We start from the raw sequence: 11,378 nt of genomic DNA, 5'->3' as shown, positions 1-11,378 counted from the left end.
ATAAATGATCAAGCTAATATTTAGCAAATAGGTAAAAGTTGGGTACAGTGTAAACGACACTGATCTAGTTCAGTCAAAGTGTGCTGCTGCTGCTGTGTGTCTCCAGGCCACCAGGGGGCAGCGTGTAGACTTGGAGAACGTGGAGATGGATTACGTTAACGTGCCGGCTGCCAGCGCTGACGCCAGACTCAGTGAAGATGATGAAGGAGACTACGAGGAGCCAGACGAAGAAGAAGAAGACGGCTACGAGGAGCCAGACGAGCTTCTGGAATGATCTCAGCTCATTAGGAGACTAAGGAGGAGCCAGACCAACATCTGGAATGATCTCAGCTCATTAGGAGACTAAGGAGGAGCCAGACCAACATCTGGAATGATCTAAAACAATATGTCACCATTTCTGTCTCACTCACTCTGTTGTCGTGTTTGTCACAGTCTGAGTGGGAGTGTGGGTGTGTCTGAACCACCTGCATTCTATCCCCTGCAATCATGCCCACAGTATTTAAGTCTCAGTCTCTCTGCAATCCTTGCCAGATTGTCTTGTGACTTTCCAAGCACCCAAGCCCTATATTCAAGCCTTGTCTTTGCCTTACTCTGTTTTGCTTTTTCTAGACCACGATTTTTTGCCAAGCCCTTGCCGGTACTCCTGCCCTCGCTGACTGCCTTTGGATTTTGCCTTCTACTGTTTTGATTTTTTGCCTGCCCCTTGCCTGTTTTTGAAGTTTGGATTAAAACCCGTTTTTCCGTGACTTTTGTGTCTGCATCCTGAGTCCTTTCCACGCGTGCTTGACAGCGTTCACACAGGCAGGTGAAATGATGCAGTCTACCATTCATTGTCAATGGAAGCCCAGCGACATGACGATGCAAAGATACAATGATAGATGCAGCTTCTCCAAATCATCGTCATCAATCGTTTACTCTCCGTCCGAACTCTCAACGTGTCTTTGCATCGTTTCATCTCCGTCTGAACGCACCACAAGTCTCAGAGGAGACACCTGCAGCCTACCAGTGACACCATCGGTAGGCAGGTCTGCTCCTTTAAAACCAGATTTATTCTTACGTTTAATTCATGCGTGGACAATGGCTTCTATTCCATGCTAACCTTCTAGGAATAGAAAGCGTGACGTCTCTATTGGCTTGGATTCCCCATCGATGATGTCACTGGTAGGTGGGTCTCTGGACTTTCCAAGGCTCTCCTCTGAGACACAGAAGTAGACAAACATGGTGCCATGATGTCATAGCGAGCATTAGTGAGGAACAATATACGGAGATAAGACCGAAGGTCGCATTTACTGTGAAATCGTAAGTTTTTTGTCCGTCAGTGTATTAGTATTAGTATGCTAATTAGAGAAGGTTAGTGGACATGTTTAAATCAGTGGTTCTCAAACTTGTTTCCTTTTTTATGCATTAGGCCACAGAGCCTCCGTAACTCTGAGAGTGTACGGGTCCATTTGGTTCCATTTTGCACAGTGTACGGGTCCATTTGGTTCCATTTTGCACAGTGTACGGGTCCATTTGGTTCCATTTTGCACAGTGTACGGGTCCATTTGGTTCCATTTTGCACAGTGTACGGGTCCATTTGGTTCCATTTTGCACAGTGTACGGGTCCATTTGGTTCCATTTTGCACAGTGTACGGGTCCATTTGGTTCCATTTTGCACAGTGTACGGGTCCATTTGGTTCCATTTTGCACAGTGTACGGGTCCATTTGGTTCCATTTTGCACAGTGTACGGGTCCATTTGGTTCCATTTTGCACAGTGTGTACAGGTCCATTTGGTTCCATTTTGCACAGTGTATACGGGTCCATTTGGTTCCATTTTGCACAGTGTGTACAGGTCCATTTGGTTCCATTTTGCACAGTGTACGGGTCCATTTGGTTCCATTTTGCACAGTGTACGGGTCCATTTGGTTCCATTTTGCACAGTGTGTACAGGTCCATTTGGTTCCATTTTGCACAGTGTATACGGGTCCATTTGGTTCCATTTTGCACAGTGTGTACAGGTCCATTTGGTTCCATTTTGCACAGTGTACGGGTCCATTTGGTTCCATTTTGCACAGTGTACGGGTCCATTTGGTTCCATTTTGCATAGTGTACAGGTCCATTTGGTTCCATTTTGCACAGTGTATACGGGTCCATTTGGTTCCATTTTGCACAGTGTGTACAGGTCCATTTGGTTCCATTTTGCACAGTGTACGGGTCCATTTGGTTCCATTTTGCACAGTGTACAGGTCCATTTGGTTCCATTTTGCACAGTGTACGGGTCCATTTGGTTCCATTTTGCACAGTGTACGGGTCCATTTGGTTCCATTTTGCACAGTGTACGGGTCCATTTGGTTCCATTTTGCACAGTGTGTACGGGTCCATTTGGTTCCATTTTGCACAGTGTGTACAGGTCCATTTGGTTCCATTTTGCACAGTGTATACGGGTCCATTTGGTTCCATTTTGCACAGTGTGTACAGGTCCATTTGGTTCCATTTTGCACACTGTATACGGGTCCATTTGGTTCCATTTTGCATAGTGTACGGGTCCATTTGGTTCCATTTTGCACAGTGTACGGGTCCATTTGGTTCCATTTTGCATAGTGTACGGGTCCATTTGGTTCCATTTTGCACAGTGTACGGGTCCATTTGGTTCCATTTTGCACACTGTGTACGGGTCCATTTGGTTCCATTTTGCATAGTGTACGGGTCCATTTGGTTCCATTTTGCACAGTGTACGGGTCCATTTGGTTCCATTTTGCACAGTGTACGGGTCCATTTGGTTCCATTTTGCACAGTATACGGGTCCATTTGGTTCCATTTTGCATAGTGTACGGGTCCATTTGGTTCCATTTTGCACAGTGTACGGGTCCATTTGGTTCCATTTTGCACAGTGTACGGGTCCATTTGGTTCCATTTTGCACAGTGTATACGGGTCCATTTGGTTCCATTTTGCACAGTGTACGGGTCCATTTGGTTCCATTTTGCACAGTGTATACGGGTCCATTTGGTTCCATTTTGCACACTGTATACGGGTCCATTTGGTTCCATTTTGCATAGTGTACGGGTCCATTTGGTTCCATTTTGCATAGTGTACGGGTCCATTTGGTTCCATTTTGCACAGTGTATACGGGTCCATTTGGTTCCATTTTGCACAGTGTACGGGTCCATTTGGTTCCATTTTGCACAGTGTACGGGTCCATTTGGTTCCATTTTGCACAGTGTACGGGTCCATTTGGTTCCATTTTGCACTGTATACGGGTCCATTTGGTTCCATTTTGCATAGTGTACGGGTCCATTTGGTTCCATTTTGCACACACTCAGAGTTAACCAAAATATTTTAGCTGCAAGGACCCCTGGGGGTCCCCGGACCCCACTTTGAGAACCACTGGGTTAAAGGACAGGGTCACTCCTACTATCCGGTGCCATTTCAGCCTAGTAACTTTTAAAAATATATATATTTTTATAAATAAAGCATAAAAAATAAATGTATTTTTTTTTACATTGTTTTTGTATTCTGACCCAAATGGCCCCTATAGGAATGACCCGACACTTGTTGGTGTGGTAGCATTGTGGCTGCAGTTGAAGTCGGCTCAGCTTTGGATTTATATCTTTGTGGACGTTTGTAGCGTCGATTATCTGATCGATAATCGATGCACGACACTATCAATCAATCGATCGATCGGTCGTCTTCATGCACAATAATAATATCCTCAATAATTCCAAAATCAGCCCCAAATGTAGGACAATGTCGCCATATCTCAAAAAAAGGTGTGTACATTTTCTAAATTCCCTGCAGCTGCTGATTTGGGATCCCAGTTCAAAATAAGTCAATCTGACCCTAGATCTGTACTTCGGAGGCATTAAAAACACTGGCCGCGTCTTTCCACTCCAGTTCCAATCTGACCCTAGATCAGTTCCAGGCTTTTATTTGCGTATACGGTTAGTTCCAGGAGGTCGTCTGCTTCCACGCAGCATTATGTGTTTTAGTCTCGTATAGGAATCTCAAACAAGATTGTTTCTTACAATAAACACAGGAAACAAAATGTGACATTACATATTTACACCCATGATATTTGGCTGTACGATAGTTTTCTTTCAAATACAATAATCTTAAGCCTCCGTCCGGTACCATGATTGAAATCTGGCAACACTGGCTTGACATCTTGTTTTATACCGTCTTATTTTTCTATACAATAAATGATCTAGAAACAATTTACAATTTACAATTTAGGCATTTAGCAGACGCTCTTAATCCAGAGCGACTTACATTAAGCAATAACAAAAAGCATGGCATACATCACATGTATAAAAAGTAGTTATCATGAATCATGCGTAAACTAAGAACGTAACAGTGGAGTATCTATGTAAACTATACATACTATACTATATAATATATTATACATGTGTACTATAAAGTGCTATGACTACATAAAGTGCAATTCTAGAGCTGTCTACATAACAAGCTATAAGTCTGTTTAAAATACTATCTAAGTCTACATAATGTGCTATCTAAGGGGCTAGGCTAGGGCAAGTGCTACGGGCCATGGTGGAGTCTGAAGAGGTGGGTTTTCAGACTACGGCGGAAGATTGGGAGTGAGGCTGCAGTTCTGACTGCAATGGGAAGTGCATTCCATAGTTTTGGAGCCAGAAGGGAGAAGAGTTTGGGACGTGTGGAGCGTTGTCCCGGCGTTTTTAGTGAAGGTACCTCCAGCTTCCCTGCGTTGGCTGATCTGAGTGAGCGGGAGGGTTTGTAGGGTACGATCATACTTGTGAGATATGGGGGGGCCATGCCTTTGGTTGCTTTGAATGCCAGCATCAGAGTTTTGTATTCTGTGCGGGCAGCGACCGGGAGCCAATGGAGCGAGCGGAGAAGGGGGGAGACGTGTGAGAATTTTGGCTGGTTGAAGACCAAGCGTGCTGCGGCATTTTGGATCAGTTGGAGGGGCTTAAGTGCACATGCCGGTAGGCCAGTAAGGAGGGAGTTGCAATAGTCAAGTTTTGACAAGACTGTTGTCTGGATTAGGAGCTGGGCTGACTCCTGGGTGAGGAACGGTCTAATTCGTCGTATGTTGTAGAGTGTAAACCTACAGGATCTAGTGACAGCTGTGATGTGTGTTTTGAACGAGAGCTGACTGTCCAGGACAACACCAAGGTTCCTGGCTGTCGGGACAGACTTTACCAGGGCGTTGTCTACGGAGATAAACATCTGCTCTGGTTTAGTAGCGTCTAATTATTCTCTACAAAACATCTGCTCTGGTTTGCATAACAAATATGTTGTCAGTTTTTACCCAAATATCATCTTAAAGTCCATCTGAAGCTCTATTCTGACTAAAACACTATGAGCTCTCTTTTCGTCCATGCTAAACGCGTTATCCCTATATAGCCTACTTTGCCTTTTACTATTTTGAAAAACAGTTTTGAATAGTTCAACTAGCCAATCTACATCGATACGTCGTGAGCTTGTAGATTGGCTATTTGAACTATTCAAAAATGATTTTCAAAATAGTAAAAAAAAGAAATAAATCACACCCGTGTGAAGTGAGTGGTGCAACTCCGTGTGGGGGTCCCTGGAAGTTCCAGACCCACAGGAACGCAGCCAGGCTGCCGGTCCGGTTCCGGCGACCCACAGAGTTACCATGTGGGGGTCCCCAAGTGGTCCCTCTACTCATGTACTGTGAAATGAAATGAAATGATTACTATATTTACCCAGGGTATCTGGGCTAAGCTCAAGAACTTGTTTCCAGCCAGGCCCTGCTCATAGAACACATTTCATCGTAGTGGTTCAATGCCTTGTTCAAGGGCACTTCAGCGGTGGTAATTTGAACGTGTCGGACAGCTGATTCGAACTGGCGACCTTCCGGTATCAAGACCGCTCCGCTATCCGTTCGGCCACCGCTGCCACACTGTACTGTACTGTACAACACCCCAAATCATGACACTTGGTTGTGAACACCAACCAACTAGGCCTATTTCGTGCTCGGACAGACAGACAGACAGACAGACAGACAGACAGACCCACAGACCCAGCCAGGGACCCAGGTCCCCAGGGACACACATAGCTGTCTATAGGACTGGTTGCACCACTCAAAAAAGGAAAAGTAGTTTAGAGGTAATTGGGTTTAGCATGGATGAAAATAGAGCCATTAGGCTGTACAGCCACACGAACAAGGACTGTAGACATGCCTGCTGCTATTTCCCCTTAACACCACAAGGTGGCAGGAAAGCCTTGGCTTTTCCTGCTTTAGAAAAAATGAAGTATGTGTTATTGTTGTCTTACTTAGTCCATTCCTCATGTTCAAAGCACTGATATTATATTATTGTAGTCTTAGTCCATTCCTCATGTTCAAAGCACTGATATTCTAGTATTGTAGTCTTAGTCCATTCCTCATGTTCAAAGCACTGATATTCTATTATTGTAGTCTTAGTCCATTCCTCATGTTCAAAGCACTGATATTCTATTATTGTAGTCTTAGTCCATTCCTCATGTTCAAAGCACTGATATTCTATTATTGTAGTCTTAGTCCATTCCTCATGTTCAAAGCACTGATATTCTATTATTGTAGTCTTAGTCCATTCCTCATGTTCAAAGCACTGATATTATATTATTGTAGTCTTAGTCCATTCATGATCAAGGACACTTTAGTCTAGTAGCCAGAATGTGAACCCGGACATGGCCGTCATCACAGATGTGATGATGTCAGCACAATTGGGCAAGTGGGCATGGCCGTTTTTAGCCGAATGAGTGTTTTTTTTTTGCAAAACTAATGCTTGGAATGGATTCAGCATCATGAAAACCCCCTAGTTTGCCATGTCACATGCTACATAAAGCATGATGACATTTTGAATATTTTGCTATAGGTTGTTAATGGTATGGTCACAGATTATGCCAATTATGACAATTGCTCAACATAATGCAAGTTAGCATCCGGAAGTTTCTACATGCTGGGGACCCATACTAAACATTTATAACATAAAACATTGGTGTACTCAACATGTCCGGGTTCACAATGGGGCTCTATGGGCTGGCTACTAGACTTCACTGATATTATGTTATTGTAGTCTTAGTCCATTCATGATCAAGGACACTTCACTGATATTATATTATTGTAGTCTTAGTCCATTCATGTTCAAGGACACTTCACTGATATTATTGTAGTCTTAGTCCATTCATGATCAAGGACACTTCACTGATATTATTGTAGTCTTAGTCCATTCATGATCAAGGACACTTCACTGATATTATGTTATTGTAGTCTTAGTCCATTCATGTTCAAGGACACTTCACTGATATTATATTATTGTAGTCTTAGTCCATTCATGTTCAAGGACACTTCACTGATATTATTGTAGTCTTAGTCCATTTATGTTCAAGGACACTTCACTGATATTATTGTAGTCTTAGTCCATTCATGTTCAAGGACACTTCACTGATATTATTGTAGTCTTAGTCCATTCATGATCAAGGACACTTCACTGATATTATGTTATTGTAGTCTTAGTCCATTCATGTTCAAGGACACTTCACTGATATTATATTATTGTAGTCTTAGTCCATTCATGTTCAAGGACACTTCACTGATATTATGTTATTGTAGTCTTAGTCCATTCATGTTCAAGGACACTTCACTGATATTATTGTAGTCTTAGTCCATTTATGTTCAAGGACACTTCACTGATATTATATTATTGTAGTCTTAGTCCATTTATGTTCAAGGACACTTCACTGATATTATATTATTGTAGTCTTAGTCCATTCATGATCAAGGACACTTCACTGATATTATGTTATTGTAGTCTTACGCTCTACACACTTGCCCTCGATATGTGCGTTCACGCGAGGCTGCGCCATATTAAGTGTCGTCCGAAACCAAGCAGCCTTGAGTGGAAGTGGCTTATAAAGCCCTCAAGAGCGAGTCTGTGCCGATCTAGGGCCCAATCCCAATCCACTCCCTTGCTGACTCAATGAGCCCTCACTGACTTAGCTGCGCGTTCATGTGAAGTCTGCGAGGGCTTGAGGGATGTCCCATTTGAAATCGGTAAGTCAGTGAGGGCTCAGCCCCGCCCCTTTATGTGCCCTTTGCCAAAGTCAGCATCGATGCTGACTTTAGCTGACTTTGGCAAAGAAATTACCCACAGTTCATAGCGTTACCAGGGGAATGAGGGGGATCCTCCGAACGTCAATCATTTAAGTATGCAAATTAGTTATTTACCGCGGTTAGAATGTCAACAAACACAATAGTGCTTTCTCACTGTTCTCAAAGGGAGACGGAATGGAAGGATAGGCTATATATTTAATAACAATAATAATAATAAGGGAAACGTGATGAGAAATGACTAATGAGCAAAGTAAAATAATATGGAAATGCAATTTATGATGAATATTATTATATATGAATATTACAACCCCTATCACACAGGAAAGTGTATTCATGAAACTAATAATAAAACAACATAAATAGACATGATAGACATGTCATGCATGTAGGCACTGGCTGTGAATAAGGACAGTTTTTATAAAGTGATGCAAAGTGTCATGAATGGCGGACTCATCTTCAAAGTGCTGTCCCATTCCTTTCACAACAATTTGGAGCCCTTGCAGCCTCTCACCCTCAAGCACTTACAGCTGACGTCACTAAAGTCAATGAGGGTTCAGGGCTCAGGGCTTGAGGGAGGCAATTGGGATTGGGCCCTAGACTCGATTGCCTTGTGCAGCCCTGCTCTGTGTCCGCATGGAAACCGCGACCTACAAATGTAAGAACCACCACAAATAAATGATAAATAAACTCCTCCTAAACAATCGTCATCTGATGCAGAATAAACAATGCTCCAACTGATGTTCACAAGGGCTCTTTATTTACCCCACCGTGAAAAAACTATAAATGAAAGTTATGAAACCACACAACAACTTTTAACACAATGATTTATAAACACCATGGATGTATATGACATGTCATTTTTGACAGTCACGCTGTATTTCCTTTTTCCATATTAATGAAATCCACATGTCACAAACATACACGATGCAATGCAATACACACAACACACAATTGCGTGATGGTAACCATGGCAACGAATGGTGTCTGTTTCCTGTTTCTGCACAAGGAGGGCGAGTGTATTTCCAAACAGTTTTGTATACCCAGCACCCTAATCAAGGGAACTTGTTTCAGCTGGAGGGGCACTTTCTGACGAGGGAACCTCCTGAGAGCACTTCAAGTCAAGGGACTGGTTTCAGAAAGGGCCTGTGTCCATTCATGTTCAAGGACACTTAACTGATCTTCGTGAACAGACAGTAGGTAAAGCTGCGTCCTATAGAGAGTGGAATAACTGAGAAGGGACCCTAGCCCCCTTTCTGAAACCAGCTCCTCGCCACTCGCTCTACACACTTGCCCTCGATATGCGCGTTCACGCGAGGCTGCGCTATATTAAGGCCCTTTCCCAATTCCTTTTTTAACCCTACCCCTCATCCCTTGGCCCTAGCCCTTATCCCTTGGCCCTTCCCCTTGCCCCTAGATAATGAGTGTCAAGGGGTAGGGGGATAAATCATCACCCAAGGAATTGGAACGTCCCTAAATATTGAACGTCCCTTGTAGATATTGATATATTGATATACAACCTGTTCTCAGAAAATAGCTGATCTGCAAGCTCACTACAGGCCAGTGGTCCCCAAACTTTTTCCTGTCAAGGACCCCCAAATTGACAATAATTAGCCCGCAGACCCCCATTTGAAGAGATATGCCAGGGGCCCCATATAGATTTTTACGAATCTAGCAGTGTCACGGACCGCCAGTGTGACATGCATTAGTCCATGGACCCCCATTTGATGGCATTTCTGTCTTTTGGGACCCCCAATTTATATTGTAAAATCAATGTTAATTAACTCTGAGTGTACAAATGGGTCCATTTGGTTCCAAACTATCATTTAGCTGGGGACCCCCTAGCTACCTCTCCGGACCCCCTCTGGGGGTCCCCATAACCCACTTTGGAAACCACTTTCTATAAGCTGTAGATCGGCTATTTTGGGAGAAGAGATGGAACGTAAACATTGCTGTGGTTATGATGAAATAAATATATTGTAATTTTGTCTCATCTTGGTAGCCCACCAGAATGTAATTCAGCTAGATATAGCTCATTCTGACATCTGCTCAACAGTTGTACCTGATTCATTGATTATTGTATTAACAGTTTGTATAGAATGGGTACAGTTATATCATATACAGGGTTAGAAAAAGGAAAAACAATTTACAGTATAGAAAGAAGGGGCTGTGGTCACTGTGTTCATTGTTTTTAATATCATTAAGAACAGTCATTTTCTATCATGTCCTATGACAAGTCGTGGTATGCTACATATGATCATATGAATGACAATGTTTCAAATTCAACAACATTTAGGACAATGAAAATGTCATTGTGATTCATCTCCATCCAATGTACAGGCTGTACAGCAGCTTGCAGTCTGTTCCATAGCTGGTTTGCCTGGGGCTAAAAACAACACCATTGCTAATTAGTTATGTAACTTTTGCAACCTGTGGGGATTAGCATAACATTGGTCATGATAATACCATACCAGCTATAACTGCAGCGAGTAGCCAACGTTATGCAGCGACAGCGTAATGTAGGTACAGTAGGCTATTTCACGGCTTTTAAGAGCTCCAAAACTGCAGAATGTTGACATATCGTGGTCTGGGGGGGTCGGACTGATGCCTGCTAGTTAAGCTAGTTTGCATCCGAGTTGTTCCACCGGGGCACCGGCGGTAAATAAAAAATAAAAAAGCGCCGATGCCAAATGAATGGTTAACGTTACCGTAACGTTGTATGAATGCAACGCCGTAGCATATCGTTAGTTCAAGTGAGGTAACGTTAACCTTTGCTAGAGATTGCGATATTTTTGGCGATGCAGATTGTTAACACATTCAAATAATATTGGTTATTATCATATTCTTCCATAATAAAGGACGAAAAAGGCGTCTTACCTCGTCCGCCTTCCGCCCTCTGTGATGTCCCTTCGTTTTAAGTCTGGTCGCGAAGTCCCTTCGTTTGAAGGGGATCCTAACCCTACCCCTTGGCCCTACCCCTCGTTCCAAAGAGAATTGAGATAACCCTTCCTCCTCACGTGAACGCGCATCAGCAAGGGGAAGGGCTAAGGGCCATGGAGAAGGGGGGAATTGGGAAAGGGCCTAAGTGTCGTCCGAAACCAAGCAGCCTTGAGTGGAAGTGGCTTATAAAGCCCTCAAGAGCGAGTCTGTGCCGATCTAGACTCGATTGCCTTGTGCAGCCCTGCTCTCTGTCCGCATGGAAACCGCGACCTACAAATGTAAGAACCACCACAAATAAATGATAAATAAACTCCTCCTAAACAATCTTCATCTGATGCAGAATAGACAATGCTCCAACTGATGTT

This window comes from Electrona antarctica, assembly GCF_951216825.1.
Source record: "Electrona antarctica genome assembly, contig: scaffold_140, whole genome shotgun sequence".
Taxonomy (NCBI): Eukaryota; Metazoa; Chordata; class Actinopteri; order Myctophiformes; family Myctophidae; genus Electrona; species Electrona antarctica.
Note: the sequence above shows the minus strand (reverse complement) of the source record.